This window comes from Micromesistius poutassou (genome assembly GCF_964030765.1).
Source record: "Micromesistius poutassou genome assembly, chromosome: 5".
NCBI classification, from domain to species: Eukaryota; Metazoa; Chordata; class Actinopteri; order Gadiformes; family Gadidae; genus Micromesistius; species Micromesistius poutassou.
In genome coordinates, this window is record NC_140275.1 from 22338360 (window position 1) to 22359341 (window position 20982).

Genomic DNA, 20982 nt, shown 5'->3' on the forward strand with positions numbered 1-20982 from the left:
ACACACACACACACACACACACACACACACACACACACACACACGTTAACCGACCTGGAACACGATATTAATGCTGCTCCATACGGCTCTCACCGTGGTGGGGGGGGGGGGAGAGCACAACATACCTGAGTGTGCCCTCATATAGTGTATATAAACATAGCGTGACCTCATTAAGCTCACCCCCCGCGGCGCCGTCTCTCAGCGCCGCTGAGACGCCCGCCCTCCTCGTTTGCAGTCGACGGCGAGTATCAAAGAGCAGAGCAGGCAGGCCACACGGAACCACCTGTGAGTTCAGCGGGCGGACTGTTTTTCCAATGCACACGCACACGTGACGTGGACGTCAGAGCGTCGTGACACACAGCTCGATGCGTGAGGCGAGAACGACGACGCTGAGAGGCGTCATGTGACCGCCCGGCCCGGCCAATCCCGCCGCTGAACACGTCGTCCATTGGGAGCCATGACATCTTTATGTCACGGGTGTAAAGTTTCCGTGAGTAAGTAAAAATATCTAGGTGTCATGCTTGATATGAATCTTAATATCGATGATTTAAAACCCAGGGGAAAACCGCAAAACAACCCAATCCATCCAACTTCAAATTCCCATGGGATTGCATGATGCAGCCGATATGTTCATAGAGGCTATTCTCTCATCTCGGTGGAATGAGAGGCCACTGATGGGGACAAGCAGATAAAGCTTCATTAAAGCCACAAGCCACTTACTATACAAGCCAACCAAAAAGACCCTGGACAAGAAGCTATAGAGACACCACCACTACAGCATTTCCATAAAGCACCACTTCCTGAGCTGGGAATACTTGGTCAGGATGAGCAGCTGTCAGACAGAGAGAGGTCTAAGGAATCAGGGTTAAGAGACAAAGTAAATGGAGAGTTAATACAGTATAGATATAAACATGAGTGAGAGAGGCTCAAAGAAAGGGTTAAGGAAGGAAGGAGAGAGAGAGAGGGGGACCATGTTGTCATTCCACACACACACACACACACACAAAATGTTGTACAGCAGTCCAATCAGAGCTAAGCCTCATCGGACAACACTTCATAGTGATTCAATCAGTGCATTACTGTGTTTTTCTCCGTCCCCAGTGATTAACCGGGAGGGAGAGGGATATATTGGATGGGATGAATGGAAGGAGGGAGAGGGAGTCAGAGGGAGGGAGAGAAACAAAGAGAGGGAGAGGGTGATATATTGGATGAAAAAGGGAGGCCGATTTGAAGGTAGTCACACCGTTCTTCGGTTGGACATAAAAACACACTGGCATGATAAAGAAAATAGTACAGACATAAAAACACACTGGCATGATAAAGAAAATAGTACAGACATAAAAACACACTGGCATGATAAAGAAAATAGTACAGACATAAAAACACACTGGCATGATAAAGAAAATAGGGAAAGTATTAAAATAAGTGAAAATCGGGCTGCATTAGAAAATCAGAGAGGGGGATGAGAGGAGGGGAAAAACACCTTATAAGCACCTAAAATAACAGCTTCTGCAGAATGTACTCTATGCACTCAAGAGAAGGAGCCAGGTGCAATAAGAAGCCCAACAATGTATACTGGTGGACCAGGCTGCTTCCACTGGACGGACCACGGTTTGCTTCAGTACTTTAGCACCAACAGAATACATTCACAACACTAAGGTTTATTCTCAACTGCAACTCATCAAACAATGAAACATTTAGTATTTATGTGATTTGCAGTAATATAAAGACAATTTAAAGGTAAGGCTAAGCAATTTGGAGAAACCAAATAGTAAGCTAGATTTTGAATGCATCCAACCCAAAAAAATCCCATCAATCCTCCCCTCCAAAGCCATAGCAACAGGGATTGTACATCAGAATGCATCATTGGATTTCCTTGTTGGCAATACACTGCCATTTTGTTATGACTGCTCCTAAAGCCCCAGACGACAAGCCCTGTATGCCCGGTATGCCTGGCCTTGTGAAAGACTACAGAGTGCCTGACGGTTTCCGGGTAGGTAGGCAGACAGATAGCTAAGCCATCCAATCATCCCATTTGGGCCGAATTTACAGTTTACATTTAAAATTGTACAGGCTTAAAGCCAGCCAAAAACAGTGCCTTCCTTTAAAGTCTTAAGTCAGTGTACTATTGAGCCTGTACCAGTAAGTAGGCCGGAGACTTTCAGAATGTCAATCAAATCATTGAATGGCTGAACGCCGTTCAATGCAACATTAATTGTACATTTTCTTTAGACGGTGAGTCACCATGGACACTGCATGTTGTCGGACGTGGTGGAGGTAACAGCTGTTTACGTTTCAGACACAGTCCTCTTATTGCGTCCATAGTGGTAAACTGCATTCACAGACCTATAATTACCACTATCTGTTATACGTGTTGAGCATTCATCTCAATAGTGGTCGCAGCTACAAAACAATGTTTACTTGCGCTGCTGTATGTGAATAGAAGATGCTTTCGATAACATGAAGGTGTACTGCACTGAAGTGTGTGTTTCAACAGTTTTATTATTTCATACTGATGAAGGGTGGTCTCATGCTTGCGTCTGGTATCCTGTATTCGGGGCTAGGTATGACTCCAAGGGTGGTAAAGGTACGACACAAATTGGTTTTCTCAGAGATACAAGGTAAACGGACATGCTCTCTGGAGGTGGTTCCTGGAGCATGTGTGGGACAAAAGAAAACCTATAGTATAGATTGGTAGGGAATGGGATGGCATTATAAAGAAGATTCATGCCTATAGGGTCTGGCTTTCCTCAGACACTTAAAACAGATGGTTTAATGGTTTGACTACTCTATGTGTGAGCAGAAACTAGGCAGTGCTGGTGTTAGCGCTAATGTGCCGCGGTCTAAGTGAGGTAATAGATTAAATCAATTGACATCAATACCAACTCTCTCTGACCGAGTGAGAGCCTACTTTTAGTTGTCGAACAGGGAAACTACCTCAAAAACAAATGTTTCCAAAACATGTATGTGTTAAAGAATGCATCCCTGAGGGTTATCACCCTCATCCATGAACTGCCATCCGCTACACGGTTTACCACCAGAGCATTGGTGGTTGTCTGTCCAAGAGAGGGTTCAGCTTCTAGGACACTTAGTATACACGTAGTGTAACGCCACGATGTGTGTGAGAAGATGTGTGGCGCTCGGTCTGGCCAGCGGTTCATTTTGATGTCTGTGTCCGTGAGGGTTATAAGCTTCTCGGATGCACTGGCGCATTTCATACGCAACATCGCTCAGTATTACCCTGCTACCCTACAACGGTACTCAAAAAGAATCTCAAACGGGTCGTAGCCATGGAGATGACACCACCCACGCCTTCTTACGACTTCCCAAACTCAATTTACCTTTTGGATTTTTTCTAGTAGCGAAGGGGCAGCCTCTAGAAGACCTCCTCTGTTGTACTAGACCAGGGTTCCCAACGGGGGCGGCAGCGCCCCCTGGGGGGCGTTCGTAGAACCTAGGGGGGCGCTGGGCACGAACACGGGGGCGTCACAACTTTGCTTGTGTAGCGGTCATTATTTTGAACTTTTTAAACTTTCATGGTTTTCAAATATTTTCGGTGCAAAAATAGGATAACTGAAATAAAAAGCCTATCTTAATATGGGTTTCTAACCCCTCTATCGTCTCATCTACTTTTTACTTTATGCTCAGTACCGGCGTGATCGCCATAGTAACGCCGATAAACAAATCCACCTCATCGCGGCAGCGTGGTGCTTTCAGAAACTGTTTCGCCCTCCCCTGACTTCCACTGGTTGGTTTGCGGGACATGCAAAGCAAGCGGTGGATGGGGCATTACACTAAGCAACATGAATCTCATCCATATTACATAGTAAGGCAACATAAGATGTGAATAAAGCTAACTCCGCTTAGCATGCTATAATGTGCGCATTACATGTAGACCACTGCAACGTCGCTCATTACGTCTGCGAACTGATAAACACTTACTTTCATAAGGTACGCACACCAACCGGCACATACGCATTTAACACTGATGTTACAGGCGCTTAACTTGTATAGTAACAAACTACTTTAATTACTATTTGGCCGCAAACTTAAACGTGCTACTCGCCAACTCAGAACGGAGCGGATAAAGGCTGCACATGCGCAGCGTTGCTAGGCAACATCACGTAAACAAAGGGAGTCTTTCGTGCACATATTGAACCCAAGGTTAACAGTTCAATAACCAATAAAAATATCACAAGCACTGTTACGTATTAAACTTTAATAGCTCAATAATAAAACCTTTTAATAAAACTCTGAATACACATTTTCTTGTCCACAAGAAACCAAATGATTTGGAGTGGAGTTGGTAATGGATATAGCCTACCCACGGGTGTCGCAATTTTCGCCAGAGGATCAGGGTAAGGTAAGGGGGGTGTTTGCTCAAAAAAGGTTGAGAAACACTGTACTAGACTCTCTGACGAGGCCGGCCATGAGTGCACTGAAGTCGTTCTTCCACTGTTTTCTTCCTCTCATGAATGCTCTGTAATTACCTGCCCCTCAAAAAAGCCATACAAGGGGCGAGCAATTATGTGCTTGAGCACAGCAATGTATATTTTACCTTCAACCTGCTCAGAGAAAGAATGGACACCGCTCCGCTCTACACGTGGGTCAGGAGAACGAGAGCATTGTCCCAACCTGAATAATATAATTCACGCTCTACGTTGTAAGTCAGAGAGCGCTACATAGAAGTACCATGCTTCCTGCTCGAAGACGACAGGAGAAGGACAGGAGAAAAGTCAATGGTGTGGATGGGGCAGTTGACAGGTCAAAGGAAGCAGAGTGGGTACGTTCATATATGGTCTGCAGTGGGACTCGTTTGGAGGGGTCTGGACTGGGTCCTGTGGGACTAGACGTGGTGAAGGCAGGGGTGTCTGCTTCAGACCACAACGATGATCGTAAGCCCTGAAACAGATCTGATATGACCGTGGATCAGGATTGCACACCCAGTGTTTAGGTTGTGCATCCAAGTCCGATCAATACCTCAAATAAAAGGCGGTGCATCTTAAATATCTGTGGACTTTCATTTCCACACACGGCAATTGTATTTTCTCTTTGAAGTATAAATACTACTAGACTCTGACACAAGGTAACCAGGCAGATGATCCTCACCGGGCTAGTTAGCGTTAAATGGCGAGATACAGTTTGTTGTTGTGCAAAACGTTGGACGTTTTGTGTCCCTCCAGGGGGCCCGTAGCCACAAAATGGCCTCTTCGTTTCTCATCAATATTCCATCAATGCGGGGGGCCTGTTAACCACCCCCCCAACCCCACCCCCCTCTTTTCACTCAGCGGATCACACATAAAACATACACAAAGAAACACACACACACACACAAAGCTTAGCACAGAGATAAATGGGGACTTTATTTTAACACACACACACACACACACACTAAAACTGACACTAAAACACAACACACACACACACACACACACACACACTCGCTAAAACGGACACTAACACACACACACACACACACACACTCGCTAAAACGGACACTAACACACACACCAGTATAAGGATCTGCTATGAAGGTTAACCTTGTGTTATGGTGGCTGTTAGCCCCTGTCCCTCCCAGGCAGATGAGCGCTTCAAGATCACAGAGCGGCCGGGAGACGCACATAAAGACACTCCTCTCCTCATTCAGTCTCCCTTTTATATCCCTCTGCTGTTCCTCCTCCTCGCTATTGATTTTTCCGAGTCAACAGCCTTCTGTTCGCTCTCCGTTCCGGCCTCCCATCCCTTCTCCTCTCGTTTCATCTCCTCTTCTTTGTATCATCCCGTGTTCAGCGTACAATCCCTTTGCTCTTTGGCCCCAGACGAGACTGAAGCTTTTAACTCGCTCTCTTGAGTTCTGTCTCGTTCTCATCAGGACTCCTAGGCCCGTTCTCACCCCGCATTAGTTTTCTCTCTCTCTCTCAGCAGGGGGGACGAGGGGGTTCAGAATGTTGGAGGGGTTCCCCTGAGGAAACACGCGGGGACAGCTTGGCCTGAGTTGTCTTTGAGGTACGGAGGAGGCCCGGGTGTGTACGCGGCGAGCGCCGTGCAGGGGGGCTGCGACGTTGGGAGCCGGCGAGCCATGAGCCGCCGTTATCATCCAAGGAACGCCAGAGAATGGGGTATTATTTACACTTCTTTAGGAATCATTGAGCACTCATTATATTTTTACTGATAACATGACAATGTGAAATGTCGTTTAGACTCTAGAGTACTTCTGACTTCTGTAGTATGACATATTTCCAAGTAAACCCTTTTATTAGTGCGAGCACAACAAAGGTTGAATGAGATTTCCTTGGGATTTCATTGATTTATTCTGATTGGATTTATTACATTTTAGTTGTAAAATAATGGAGATCTAGAATAAACAGTATTAAATTAATTGGCTAATTTGTGAACAATTCATTCTGGAATAGGTGAATGTTATGAGCTTAATAGGCCTGTGGACTCTGGGCTAGTGCTGTTCAGCACCAGTTTGAGCCAATCAGGAAAGAGTTTCACTACTGATGGTTTAAATTAACCTGACTCCTCCAGATGGATTGATTGGCATTTGCTCAGCATATCCATCTGGGAACCTTCCATTGGAGAACTTTTGGGAAGGGGCGAAAATACTGGTTAGCTGATTGGATAAAGCATCTGTCTATCACCACCTATGTTGGTGATAGACGGGCCAAATCAACCAATCAGATCAACGAAGCATATGACGTACTAACAGAGCATCGAGGCAAAGCATAGCTCGTTAGCTCTGCAAGCAAGCAACATGTCGGTAAAGGATATTTGCCTAACGAGAAAAAGAGAAAAGCATTAGTGAGCGGCTAACAGAATTAGGGCTACCGCGGTCTGAGAATGCGTCTAGATCAGGTCGGATTTGCATGCATTGCTTCCGCTTGCTTGGTAGACAAGAGAAGTTAGCCGTTTTTAGAAGATGGCAAGAAGCAGAGAAAGAAACAAACCCAGCAGAAGCGTCAACCTCAATCGTCAAGTCAAACTTGGAGAGAAACAAGTGTACCATGTGTCATTGTTTTATTATCAAATAGTAACAAATGCCAAACTTTGTTTCACATTGATGCAAGTATCATTAATTAATCTATGTTAACAGGTGAAAATAAACAGTTTTGAGAAACAGTGACACACTTTTGAGCAGCTTTAATCAATTGCATTGGTTCAAGAAACTGTACATGGCAAAGTAATTTCAATTCTTGACAAAATACAAGACCACAGCTTAGGTTGAGTTCAGGTTGAGTAATATTCTGAGTTGTTCTAAGAGACACTAATGGCCTGCACCTGAATGGTGATAGTCTGAGTCTGTGCTGCAGTGTTGGGTTCCCATCTCATCAAAATAACCTCATCCACATTAAAACCCTAACCCTCATCCTCATCAAAATAACCAATGTAATCAATGTCTGGCTCTGTGAAACTCTGCTCCTGGGAAGTAGGCTCTATATCCAACTCAATATCACCAAAAACCTCACTGATTACTAGTAGGATTTATCTTGCATGTCGTGCTCTGAATACTGGAAGGTTGCTAACAATGTAAGCCAAGTCAAATATGTGTTTGCTGTGTTCTACCACTGCCTCAATAAGTTCAGTGCTAAATCCTGTACAGGCTGACCTACTAGTGAAGAGACGAGCAGTGTTAACTAAAGAGCTCCTCCTCCAACATATCCCGGACTAAGGTTTTATCATCATCTGTTACCGCTCTACATTTCAGATCAATGCAAACATCTGGTTCTAACTCATGTTTAGGAATAGGCTCTCGACAAACATCAGATGCACATGAACATACAGAGTGGCAGTAGGTACAGCACAGATGTCCTAGCTCAACACTTGTGGTGTGCTCCTCTAAATGGCTGAATAAAGCTTTTCTAAAGCAGCTGTGTGCGCCTGTGCCAATCACTCCTGCAACTACTTTATCAACCTTGATGGACTGTTTGATGACATACAAAATTGCATGTCATTGCAACCCATTTCTGCCAGCCCGTCCAACCTGTTGAACAATATCCTCTACATCATCTGGTGACCCATACATGACAACATGTGAAACATTCGGAAAATTCAAGCCCATCCCGAGAGCTGTTGTTGCTACAACAACTCCGCAGCTCCCCTCTTCATTAAACGATGCCAGCACTCAGTGTTTATACTGCGTGAGTGTCTTACTATGAAACATTCCTATCAGAAGGTTTTCAGCCTTATGATCCTGGTCCCTGTCAATCCAAGCATCTTCACCAAGTTCTGCTTTAAGATAGCAGAACACCTTCCCTACTGACTTCAGTGATTTGCAATAAATAATGATGGGGGACATTGATAGTGGTCATCATTTAGTCCTCATAGTGCCTTATCTTTGACCTCCTTCACTACCCAGTTCATGCAGCTGAAGTCATTGGAAGGAACCTGTGTCAGTCCGAGCCTGATATTTGTCCTGTTTGTCTAACAGTCACTTCAGTTGAATTCTCCATATGCAGCAGCTTGGTCACCCGGCATCTGTTCTGGGTATCAGCAGATGCTGTCAGCGCTAACACAGGTGTACCTGAAAGACAAACACACATAATAAGAAAAGGTAGAAACACGATGGATGACTACAGAGCTTCACTGCTTTGGCCCCCAATAACCATTTTAACTAGCTCACCTTCTTTGGCAATGGATCAGAGTTCTCCCAGCCTGGCAAAGCTCTCCCTGAAGGCAGCCTCCCCTTTTGCACTTTCTCCCCTGGTTGACAGAAAAAGAGAGAACAGTGAGTCTTACTGAGTAAAGGTTAATAACAACATGCATAGAAGCATTTACAGCAAGGGCAATGTTAAGCTAGCTAACGCTAGCTAACACTAGCTAACACTAGCTAGCGTATCACTCTGGATAGGTTGTTTGGCGTTGACATACAACATAAATATAGATGTTGCATACAAAAACATTTCATCCTTTTGTGACTGTAAGCCAACGTTGCTTATGAACAAATTGCTAGTGCTTGTTCTCTAGCTAGCTAAGTTAATGTAGCGTTAGTTTGGCTTCAAGGACTTTGGGGTTCTTCTAATGCCATTGTTTAACATACAATTAAGTTAGGTAATGTAGCTAACGTTAACGTTTTTAAACTTACCATTTGTATGTGACATAAACCTCATCAACAACAATCCCCAGCAAGTTTTCACGGTACACTTCTGAGGAAAGCATATTCCTCCATTTCTCGTTAAATAACCAAGATTCAGGGCTACCAAACACCAACTGGAATCGGCCGTGGAGGATGTCTGTGTCGTTCATTCCTCCCAGCTGCAGGGCAGAGACTCCTAGCTTCTCAGCCTCTTCAATTTCATCTTCCATCAGGGCAACCAACGGAGACACTACCACTACTATGGGATTCTTGACCAATCTTTCCAATTTTCTTCACGACTAGCGGAGCCAGTTGGTAGATCAAACTCGAAACCAGTCGGGAGAAGAGCAAAAACATCTTTTCCTCTGAGAAAAACCTCCAGTGACGTTTTTTGCTCTTCTTTCAGTGAAGGAATGCTCACTAATTCTGATAAAACGTATGTAGCGCGATAGCTACGCTCATCTCAAGCCGCCATGTTGTTTAGACTGAACAGTCACTTCTCGTTGCGTCACACCTAAACCAATGCTGATTGGTCGGTCATTCTGCGATCGGCTCTAAATTTTCTCAATTGCAGGTTACCAGACTGATCTCCGAGTAAATACAATGGAGCTCGCGAGAACGGGATGGTCTCACAAGGCTAGCTTTAAATATCAGTTAAGAAAGAAAGGTCTGGAAGATAGTCTGCTTTGATCAAAGTGTTATAATTGACTGAAAAACTGAAACTGAAACTGAAGAAATAATAGTCTCAATCAAAAGCCTCCATTTTGAGACTTCTGGTTTACCATACATTGAGGTTGCATAGATTGCTTCACAAGAGTTAAAAGTGTTAAACTGTTGAGAAAATGTAATGATTGATGACTTTTGCAGTGGTGACAAAATAACATGTTTTTACATTCTTTGCCCGAGTCTTGTTACTTGTGTAAAAAAGGAGGTAAAAGTAGAAACACTGATTCAACTTATTTACTTGAGTAAAAGTGGGAAAGTACAGACCTTTCTGCCAGCTGTTTCTGTGTAAAGCAAACTGAACATCGTGCCATATTAATATAATTCAAAGAAAGTCAAAGTTAAACCATTCTTACTTCAAATAAAAGAAACAATTAACTGAAAAAAATGAAAATGAACTTGATCAAAACGAGAACACACTTCTGCTCTAATTATGCCTAAAACTCTTTTGTTAGAAATGCCCTCATCTCTACAGGACTACCGAGATCTATTTAGGTTGGCATGAGACAAGAATTGTTCTCTCAGAGACTAAAACTTCAACCATTTCTCTTAAATACGGCCATGGAAGGTTTCTGCTCTGTCGGCAGTGTCTGCTGCTTCACTTTCATCCCTCCTCCCTTGCTACTAGAAGTTTCACCCTCGTCTCAGTCTATTACGTCATTTTCCTCTGGTTACGTCTAAGGCATAGAAAGTACAGATATGTGTGTTAAAATGTAGGAAGTAAAAGTAAAAAGTTTCCAGAAAAAAAAATGCTCAATTAAAAAGAACAGATACCTGAAAACTGTGTTTAAGTGCATAACATAGTAGTTGTTTTTACTTAACTCCTCGACCTCTGGACTTTTGTCAGAAACGTAAAAAAACACCTTCCCGACCAGGTAGCAGGCAGTGGATGTAATAACTAACCCACTGTGGAGGCTTCCACCCACTGCGGTGGGCTTCCACCCACTGCGGGAGGCTTCCACCCAGGTCACCACCTGCAGAGATGTACACTTGTTTACCTGGAGATCAAAGTGTTTCCTACTGGTTCACTCCTCCTTCCCAATGAGCTCGTGGAGTGACCAAAACAAGTATGTGTGAACTCCCACCAACAACTGAATGGAATTAAAACAGTGCAGGACATTCAGTTTTTACTAAACACCCTTTATGAAGACCAAGTTTAGCTATTAGGATCTTTGTATTTGTTGCAAAGATCCTACTGGTGTTATAATTACAGTCATTATAATTACAGTACTCTTTATTATGGTATATTATTGTATATTATGGTAACACTTTACAATGAGGGTGATATTTATTAACAATTAATTCAAATTAGCTAAGCATTAACAAAGACTTAATTTATGGTTAACTAATGGTCTAGTAATCATCTACTTCTGGTGTTAATGTTAGATAAGTTAATTATGTTCATGTTAATCTAAGGTGTTGTTAGATAAGGTAAGGTGTTAATGTTTACGTGAGGTGATAATGTTAGCTAAGCGAATGGTGTTCATCTGAACTAAGGTATTAATTTATCGGTTATTTAATAGGATCTAACCCCAATGCTAATGCTATTTAACAATGCAGTAATAAGCATTATTATATAAATAACTGATGGTAGTTAATGCTTATAAATGTACCCTTATTGTAAGGTGTCACTGTTTATGCTTTATGCTTTTATAATAATGCTACTACAGTACTGAGTGATAATATATAATGCATTTGATAATACACAGAGTTAATACAGTGCATTAAATACAAAGACACAGTACACAGATAATGAGCATTGCACTCTCTTTTTCTGACCTTGAATGCACACTTGCATTCAAGGTCACAAAGTCCCTCAGTAGGCAGTATAGTTCACATTAAAACTTTAACCAAGAGTGTCCGAAGTTCAGAAGACATATAGAGCCCTCTGATTTAGAGTGGGTGTTGTATCTTCAAGCAGGGTCAGGGAACAGCTTAGCCCATAGCTAGCCTCTCCGAGGCACCACTGATATTTTGTTGTTGCCATATATTGAAGCGCAGAGCTGATGGTTTTAATAAGGTGGGCCTGCGGGTTCACCAGAGATGTGATGTACCCCCGGCTGGCTCTTGCCTTACCTTACTTTAGCAGAATTGGAGCAGGGGATCATTGGGGCAATGCCCAATGACCATTTACTCAATTTAGATATGGTAGGGAATCCCTAAGATTGTATAGGGTTTACTCAGTCACTGGTGTGTGAGACACTATGTAGTGTGAAACATATTGTTATTGAATGAGTCAAATCTCCTTTATATGACCAGACTAACAAATCATCACCGGTTTTACTGGGGAAGTTGACTACCTGAAGTTCATGGCAGATTCTAAGCATCTTTTGAAGCACATACATTTTTGGTCTTGCAAGAAGACAATGTGATGGTGTTATTGGTGATGATTCCCATGTATCTATTTATCCATCTCCCTGAGAACGTAACTCAAGGGAGGCCAGTCAGTGTAGCATCCCCAAGTTATGGCTGTCATTCCAGGACTGGAGAAAACTTTTCCATCCCACCCATGAAATTTCAAATAATCCATGCACCAGATAGATAGATAATTTATTGTCCCCTTTTCTCAGTGAATGAGACAGAGACACATGACCGTTCACCACACATCACCAAATACTATAATTGCTGTGTAAATACATATTATATTTACTTGTCCCAAAATAAAATATTAATAGAGCTGTAGTCCCTCCTTCTTAATGATTAACTTGAATTTGAAATATTAAAGTTAAAATAAGTTTGAAATCAACTTTTTTGGTATGATTTTGCTGATATTTATCTATTCTAATGATTACAACAATCTGTATACAATGTAGCATCTCCTTGAACATTACTACAAGGTCCTTGTGTCCTCGTTCTAGTGAGTTTCATGAGACAGCGCGATTACAGTCAGTGATTTTCATTAGGTCAGCGATGGCTGGCTCTGCAGGTGAAAAGTGCAGACTTTTTGGATCTGACAACAATCCTATTTCTACGGTTACAACCCATTTGTTATCATTACATCCCTGACCTCACCTGGCACGCCACAGAGGCCATTACTGGGGGGCTGTGAAACGAAAACCAAGGGTTTGAATTGGTCCACTTGGGGCCTATAACTTGTAATGGTGTCCGAAATGGGAGTGTACAAATCTGGTTTGTGCCCTGACTGCAACTGATGCGCTCTCATCTCCTCACGATTTCATGATGCAAAGCGGTTTCATTTTCATGGGATCCAGCCAACAGAGACGGTCGGCACGTACAGGTTCTATATTCAAATGCCATCTGTCTCCTTGTTTATGCCACCAATACACGGCACGCTGTTAGATTTCCGGCGCATAATTAGTGTCTGAATTTCCCTATACTTACTCCCTAAATAGTGTACTACATAGGGAATAAGGAATGAGGGCTCAAGTGAGCCAAATCAAACAGTCTGCTGTTAAAGAGCTAGAATTTGATTGTGAGTCATTAACATCTATATGCATATGAATCTATCTAATCTATTTATAGTGTTTTTTTTTGTTTGTTTTTTAAACATTAAACACAAGGACATTTGAACTTGGTCAATTATCAATAAATTATATATACAATAAATCCTGTACAATGAAATACTTTCAGATGAAACACATGACCAACAACAACCAAATGATATAATAGTTATACTTTTATGCGTGTTGATCACTGCTACAATGAATGAGCTGTTATTGTTTTGCCATTGTGTGATTGTTTTAACACAGAGGCAGTGCAGGAGTGTATTGACACTGAACTCTCTTCTTAACTATATCTCCCTGTATCACATTGTTCTTGACCTTCCCTCATAAGAAATGAAAATCCATCTGCTTTTGTCTCCTCCAATATAGTCCTCACATTCTTTCTCCATCCCCCTCTTCCCTTTCCATTTCGATTCATGCCTTCTGTCACTTATTTCACACAGAAACAGACACAACCAGTAGCACTGAAATTGCATCCAGCCTTTGACCGCATTCTCTGCAGGCTGTGAGGATGGGCAGCCACCGCCCCACATCCATAATGCAACACCAAAGTGTCACACACATTAGCTGTGTTCGAAATTGTTCCCTAATTCACTCACTCACTATTCCCTATACAGTGTTTATGATATAGTGAACTATATAGGGAACGGACAAACGAGAATTTGGACACTGCGCTGAACATTTCTAAACGTCATTTGCGTCAGTAATTGCGCCCACATTGCATTGTGGTATACGGGACTAACATGTAGGGAACATTGTATGTTCACTCAAATTTTGGGTATTTTATTGTCCACTATATAGTGAATGAAATGAACCACTGAGAATTCGAACACCACTACAAAATGGCGAGCACCCTATATAGTGCACTATATCCGTGATAGGGAACGATTTCAAACACAGCTATTGTCCTTAAAACTCGGTTTCAGATCATCCCTTTACCCCTCCTTGTCCTCAGAAGCCAGGTCCGGGGGCCCCCTGGGGAGAAGAGATCCATAAGGGAAGGTATATTCACTGGTAAATTAATCCAGCCTCAAGCATTTTTACAAGCGGTTCTACCAATCAGTTTGGTGAAAATATTAAATGTACACATTTTTATTCAACCAATCTTCAGTCAAGTTCATTCAAAACTCATCAAAGGCACAATGAAAAAGCCTTAACCTTTGGACAAACAGGGATTCAAAATACCGCACAATATAGACATTACTTCAGCATCCATCCATCTGTAGCAAATAATGCTTCACTGGACCAGTGCCGAGCAAATGTGAGAATGTACAGAAGGCCGCGGTGTTGCAAGAGAGGGGAGTGAGGAGAACCCTGGCTCCTCCTAGCTGAATGTCGTGGTGTCCCTGAGCAAGACGCCTCACCCTAATTGCTCCTGACGAGCTGGCTGTTGCCCTGCGTGGTTGACTCCGCTGTCGGTGTGTGAATGTGTGCATGAACGGGTGAATGTCAGTCAACACTGTAAAGCGCTTTGGATAAAAGTGCTATATACCATTTACGACAAGCCACTGCATGGACGCACCACACCAGATCACAACTCGTCCACCCAGTAGTATAGTTGAGGCCCTATAGTCGATGGCCCTATTGTTGAGGCCCAAACTAAAGAAATACCAATGTCACAACGTCCATACTACACGCCACCTGGGTGGCTGTCACTCCTCCAGACAAACGGACGCGGGGTGCTGCTGTTGAAAGAGGGGCTCATTGTACACGTTTGTGGATAGTGATACATGCTGCTGGGGTTCCATGTTGCCATCTAGGAGATCTCCCTGAGGTTGAACCCGTGCACACTGATGACTCAATCAATGCACAACATGTGTGCAGCCTCACCCAGCCCCAGCACTGTCTGGTGTAAACTGGCCATCGTCCACACACACTCCCACGATCAATAAAGGGAAATGAATCGGAACCTTGTTGAGCGACGCATGATGGATTTAGGGGAAGTGTTTGGGAGATGAGTGTCGCTAGACCTTTCCCAGGACGGGGGGGGGGGGATATGGATTAAGGAAATGGCAGCTTAACGACAACGTTAATGACAACAACCTGTAGTGCATGTATTACAATAAATGTCCAATAAATACAAATACAATAAATAAATAAATGTTGACGATGAGTAGCGCAGCAGAAATGTGGGTGAACGTGGGTCAAGTTAGCCCCGGGCTATCCCAGCCCGGGGCTAACAACAGCCTGGGGCTAAGCGGTGGACTGTGTACCGGCCCTGTCTCTCCGTCCCCCAGCGTGACTGCTCTCCTCTCCACACTCTTAGCCTGGGAGGTTATCCGTTACTGATGTGGCCAGACCTACATAGACCGGTACAGGAATAAGCTGGAGGGCTACGGGTAGAGCGACGCCAGAGGAGACTCGTGTTCCACAGCTGAGTGCTTTGATTGCTAAGAGCATAACAAAGAGGCAGCCTCGATACCATGAAAGGCTGCTGGTACTGATTCTCCTGTGTATTGTACACACACACACACACACACACACACACACACACACACACACACACACACACACACACACACACACACACACACACACACACACACACACACACACACACACACACACACACACACACACACACACACACACACACACACAACCTTGTGTGTTCTCCTTGGAAACTTTTCCTTTAGACAAAGCATGCATAGAGGTGTGAAAATCAATAGCTGGCATTTGGGTGTGCCATTTCAAAGACTTCCGTGGCATCTTACTTCAATCCCTCATGTTCCCAACTCTGCAATCCACACTTTGTTGTCTACCACTGAGTGTGTATGTGGGTTTTCAACTTGTATGGCTGTGTGCGTATCTACAGTATTCACACCTTCTCATCCTGTATGTACGACGGTGTGTGTGTGTGTTTGTGTGGGGTGGGAGGGTTTGTATATTCTGCCTCATTATGATGATCTGAGGATTCAGAGTCTCTGAAGTGAAACTTTTTCATTAAGCATTCCCATTCTAGGTGACAGATGTGTGTAAATGCTAGTGTGTGTGCGTGTGTATGTGTGTGTGTGTGTGTGTCTGTGTGTGTGTGTTTGTGTCTGTTATGCAATTATGTGTTTGCATGCCTGTATGTGTGTGTAGGTGAATGCATGTGTTTGTGTGTGTGTGTGCGTACCTGTGCGTGTGTGAAAAGTTACAATGTCATGCACAGTGTCTGCATTAACAGCTCGATCCTATTCGGTTAGAACTATAACACAGGTCACACACAGTAACTAATTAAAAAGGAGTAACTAATTATTTGTCAAGTCACTGTGTGTGTGTGTGTGTGTGCGTGTGTGTGCGTGTGCGTGTTTGTATGTCTGAAAGCAATGGAAGCCAGCACACCATAAAATGTCTTAAAAGTGAAAAGAATCCCCATCCATGTATAGAAGATAAAACACCTTTTCATTTTCTTGAAGCTCTTTCAACGCTACGGCGAAGAACACACGCGGTCGTCACCGACACGGTGGCTGTCAGAATTTAATTGAGGTGCACTTCACAAAATGGCCTCCAGGATATGGAATTTACTTAGTTTGGTGTGAAACAGTTACGTGACTTAAAGCTGAAGCTCTGTCTATTTTCTTTTTGCAACTCAATCGAATTTAGAAAAAAACAACATGAAAGAGAAAAAGACAGTACCCATTTTCAGTTGGGAACTCACATTGCCTCTTTGTTCTTTGACACGGATTGTACATTTAAAAAGATGTGATGGCTTCAGGTCTGCTAATAAGAACAATACAATCCAACACACAGAGGAGAGTAAGGTTTGATAATGTCGTCCCTAAACAGACCTCTCACTAATAAGCTACTATCAACTCCTCAAAAACCCAAATAGATATATCAACTTAATTCTACAATAAAAATCTGCAATAACCGATAAAGTATAGTACGTTCTTAAAATGGCCCTCTGAGCTCCACAGGAGAAAATGAACAAACACATAATATGTTTCCAACCACAGTAGCGGTAGTTGTGGTGAATCTGTCCTGGTTCCAGATACAATGATGGCTTTACAAAGAGAAGATAGGGGACATTTAAGTATCCATGACTCCCACCTTTAGCTTGTGTGTACAGCTGATCCCTGCCAATTATAAACACCACAACAAAGGGACATTCCTGTCATCTCTAGTTGTGTCTGTATCGAACAAAAGACATTGTGATGCGCAGAATAGACTGCTTTGCCTCATTAACTAAATAGTCAGAGAAGAAATAAGCCCAAATAGAAAGTGTAAAGAAGTCAGAAAGATAACGTACTTCTTATGAACAGACATGTTTTCGTGATGGCATTAGTGGGCATGACATTAAACACACTAACCAATAATATCACAGTTCAGTTCTAATCAATCGTACACTTACTATCAATTTTCAACACCTGGATGGGTGGAGACAACCTGTCACGATTTATTATATTATTTTATATATAAATTAATATTAATCATCTTTTTATTTATTCTTAAATAATTATATTTAATATTTTTATTCATTACCACTGTCATCCCTAATTATTAGACACTAATAAGATTGTCTTTTTAGATGCTTTTGGAGCCAAATCAGGAGGATGACAAATAAAAATAACGTAGCATACGACTGAACATAATCGAGACAAAGATCACACAAATGCACCTAACCAGATGAACACTCATGCCCACTGTCACGACCCCACTGTTAGTTTCGAACCGGCTCTCTGTCTAGGCAGGAGTCGAGACACATAAGTGCTAAAACCCACAGCTGGCAGGCAACTCGCTTCCGGCCACGTGGGCAGTGACTCACCTGCTTCCTGGCGAGCATTTGTCCTTCCTTGACGTGTTGAGGGATAGCCCAAGCGTTGGAGCAAACTGTAGCCTGTCCCGGTTGGTTTATAGTTTGACATATAACATAGACAAACACTAGACAAACATACACGACAAAGGGGCGGTCACGTCCCCCCTTTAGGAACCTAGTCCTGGTACTGTCCTTGTAGAAGGGGAAAACCTTCACCTCTTTCAGAGGGTGTTTAGGGAAACAAGTGTGGGCACCATGCTGTCTGTTCAGCCATCTTGGATTCCCCAGGTGACCCGTATCAAGGCCAATCAAGGGAGCCACTCCCACAGTTACCAGGACAACCAGTTACCCACCAGCTTAACATTACCCAACAGCAGGATCGTGACACACACACACACACACAAACACACATGCACGCATGCACGCACACACAAACGCACACACACACACACACACACAGGCACACACACACACGCACACACACACACACACACACACACACACACACAGGCATGATATCAAAGTGAGACAGCGGAACACAGACCTGTGCTGTGTTCTCTCTCTCTCTGAGGGAGAGAGAGAGAGACAGAGAGAGAGAGAGGGAGCGACCTTCAAAGTTGACTAATGCAGTTGTGTATAAGCAGTGTGTTGGTAGAGCAGGGCGAGCGAGGCTGGGTGGGCGGGGCCAACGGACGGCCTCTCCGATTGGTTACATCCCTCCCAATGCAGAGACACCATGACGACTCCACGTTTCAAATAAGCTGATCGGAGCTGAGCTCAAACCTCCATACCCCAGCTTTAAGTCTGTCAGTCTATCAGTGTGTCTGTGCCAACGGGCTATTCTGCTCAAACCGACACTTAAAGTAAACGTGCAAAGTTGTCGGATGAAATGTCCATAGAAGTATCACTGTGGTTACCGTTGCAATTTGAAGTTGGACGTTCATCAAAAGTAATCACAAATGTATTCTGGACCATGAAATGATTTCCCTCTATTTAGTACAAACCTCAAAGCAATTATATATCCCTGCATTAATAAATGAGAAAGTCTGTCTAGTTCCACCACCAGGAAGGCATTGATGATCCTGCGTCAGATTGCATGCGGGCGTGTATGGAGATGGAGGCGCAGTAACAGCCAGTTATATATCAACACGTCTAGCATTAATTGGTTTTACCGGCCTTAAAGGCTCCTCTCTCGGTATCCAGAAAACAATTACAGCAATAATAACCAGAAGTAAAGGGATGAGGTCTGAGACCACCCGTCAAGAGTAAACTGCCTTTACAATAGCCTTGAATGTGTGTGTGTGTGTGTGTGTGTGTGTGTATGTGTGCGTGTGCCATAGCACAGTACCTCAGAAGGTGTATGGACAAAATGTTCTTATCGTGTCATGTTGTTGAAGGCACATGATGAGACAGAGCGCGTTCAAGCTTCTAATGGAGAGATTGAATCATATACTGTATATTGTTTGCATTGTTGATTTAATGGTTCAAATTACAGTTACAAATCTAGTGCACGTGAGATTTTAGTGTGTGTGTGCGTGTGTATTTGTTGGTAATATGTTGGCTCCATATTATATTCAGGGACATCCAGTTAATACAGTTATTGCTCATATTTGCACTGTCCCTTGCAGGCAAGTATGGACTCAACCGAGTGAATATAGAGGCTTATTTCAGTTGTTTGACTTGATTTGTTAATGCAGGGGTCAAACCCTTGTGTTACACAACATTTGTTATAATGCAGGCCACACATTTCTAGTTTGCAATGCAAATCCACGAACAAACCAGAGCTCCAACATTTTGTGCTACTCTGGGCTAATTAAGATTGTTTGCCGGCCTCCTAACGACCTGCAGTGCGTTCCTTAAGCAGAACGATCAACCTGTCCAGAGGTGATCTGAATGAGTGAACAGAGACGGACCTCTTCCACTGGTTCTGACATCCTCCCATAAACTGACCTGCAATGGTTTTTTCTTGAGCAAGGCTTCCTGCCCACAGATCCTCATCGTCGTGCCCCATTCACTGCCCATGTTCCTGTCATGCATCCGCGTGTGTCCGTGTTCATCTCAATGAGGCTGCCTGAGTAAACAACAGTAACCGTTTTTAATTAGTGTAATATTGTCTTTCTTTATCTCAAAATCAAATGTCCTTAATTGTCGTTAGACACTGTGAGAGGGATATTACCAAACATAATCGAATATATACATTATAAAATGATGTATGTTTTTGAATGCTGCTGTTTTTTCAACCATTATAAAAGAAGGCAGAGCGGCTCTGTGACTCCGGAGCATATATATATAAATATATATAACCCAGTGCTTGTGTTCCCAATGCTAAGCTTTACTGTTGCTTTTGTCTGATTGCTGCATTCCACAGTAGCTGGACGGGAATCGATTCACGGCGTGTCGCTGTTGTGGGGAAAGCTATAGGAAAGAGCGGGGATAGTATTACAGCAACAGGTGTCCCACTAATAAAAGAGGGCTCTGGTTTGATCATGTGTTTCTGGCAGCAAGATGGATCAGCCTGAGGATGGGTAGTCGATCATAGAGAAACATGGCCAGAGATCTCCATTCACAGCCAGACATACACATACCCACACACACACACACACACACACACACACACACACACACACACACACACACACACATATGGGCGCACACGGACACACAAACGCACACACACTGTAATGCGCACACGCCCAGGCGTGACCGCAGTCACACATTTTTGCTCCCAGATCGGAATTTATAAGCCCACACACACACACACACACACACACACACACACACACACACACACACACACACACACACACACACACACACACACACACACACACATTGGCACACACACACACAAAGTCACATGTATTACATTATATCAGACAAAAATATACTTCAAAATAATTTAGAAAACAACTCCTCTCTCTCCCTCTTGCTCTCTCTCCCCCTCTCTCTCTCTCTCTCTTTCCTCCTCTCTCTCTCCC

General features: G+C 43.3%; 1 pseudogene across 1 annotated transcript; it reads right to left on the minus strand.

Annotated features, from left to right (window-relative positions):
• Window positions 1-7370: 7370 nt before the first annotated feature.
• On the minus strand, window positions 7371-9306 carry LOC311343383 (bifunctional 3'-5' exonuclease/ATP-dependent helicase WRN-like; annotated as a pseudogene). Its single transcript has 3 exons — window positions 9212-9306; window positions 8624-8703; window positions 7371-8524 (listed from the first exon to the last, which is right to left on the minus strand). The product of its transcript is annotated as a bifunctional 3'-5' exonuclease/ATP-dependent helicase WRN-like (transcript).
• Between the last annotated feature and the right edge of the window lie 11676 nt (window positions 9307-20982).